Source organism: Chaetura pelagica, unplaced genomic scaffold (assembly GCF_000747805.2).
Source record: "Chaetura pelagica isolate M959 unplaced genomic scaffold, ChaPel_1.0 scaffold449, whole genome shotgun sequence".
NCBI lineage: Eukaryota > Metazoa > Chordata > Aves > Apodiformes > Apodidae > Chaetura > Chaetura pelagica.
The window spans coordinates 816147-817639 of NW_009954418.1; positions in this window are offsets into that span (position 1 = coordinate 816147).

Here is a 1493-nt window from a genome sequence, read left to right on the forward strand (position 1 = left end):
GTAAGCCTTGGTGTCACGGGTGCCAGCCCCAGGGCAGCGGTGCCGGGGGTCTGGGGGCTGTCCCTGCTGCTGTTCCCTGCCCCCCGGCAGCTCATCCCCCGGGAAGGGAGCAGCAGCAGCCTGGCGTGTGGCAGAGGTGGGTGGGAAAGGCAGGGGTGACACCAGGGTGTCTGCATGGATGGACAAAGGGGAGGGGGTCAGAAGTGGGAGAGGGGAGGTTTAAGTTAGACGTGAGGAGGGAATTGTTTGGTGTGAGGGTGGTGAGAGCCTGGCCCAGGTTGCCCAGGGAAGCTGTGGCTGCCCCATCCCTGGCAGTGTTGAAGGGCAGGTTGGATGGGGCTTGGAGCAGCCTGGGCTGCTGGGAGGTGTCCCTGCCCATGCAGGGGGTTGGATCTGGGGGATCTTGAAGGTCCCTTCCAACTCAAACCATTCTATGATCACATAGGTTACTTACTGCCCGGGGCTGTTTTTTCTCCAGCACCCCACATCAGACTGACCAGCCCTGCTGCTCAAACCTGCTGTGAGATGGGGAACCCTGCCCAGGTGGGGACTGGGATGGGGCAGTTCCATGGCACTGGGAAGCTGCCCTGCTGGGAGAACAGTGCAGAGGCACAGCTGCAAAGGGCTCCTTACCTGAGGCTTTTCCAAGTTGGTGTAACTTCCAGGCTCCTTGGCCCTGCTGAGTTGCACCAGGTGGTTGCTGAGGAGCCAGAGGTTGGCCAGTGTGAGGAAGGGGTGCAGGGCAGGTGATGGGAGAAGAATGAAACAGGGTTCCTGTACTTCATCTGCCTCTAGGCTGGGAGGGAGCTCTCAGGCGATTGCACTGCAAAAGAGAAATTGTTCTATGGGTTAAATCTTTTAAATATTCCATGTCTGTTGTTTTCTAAGCTGCTACTCAGATTTCTATTGCCCTCCGTCTGTGAGATGCTAGGAGTTGGGTGCCCAGATCCCAGACTTATCAGTCTCTTCAGGCTCAGACCAGACCTGGGCTGTACCAGCAGTGCATCCTCCTCTTTGTTTTTGTTACAAGTTGCTTTTCTAAGAGGCCTGTGAGATGTAGGAGCCTATAGCCTGGGAACACTCACTCCTATGTCCCACAGGCACTCCTTGAACTTCAAAGTTCACTGTGAGTTTTATGATTTGCTGGTTATTTCCTGTAGTTTCTGAACAAACAAAAGGCTCACGTGCTGGGCACAGTTCAAGGTTATAGTAAGGAAATCAAGTCAGCCATACATCCCAGTGCCCTTTTTGGGATGGAAATGGTTCCCAGCCCCAGCTACCACCTGGAGAACAGCCTGTCCACAGAAGGTCATCTGTCTTGGTCTGGCAGCTCCTGGTGACAAAAGCTCTTCACACCCACAGTCTAAATGACATCTGAAGAGAGGGACACTGTTGTGGCCAGCAGTTGTACTGTCAGGCCAGTGCTTGGCAGCTGAGGGAAGGCTTGAGCAGAAAGCAGGACTGGAAGGGCGGCCTGCAGGGAAGCAGCTGAT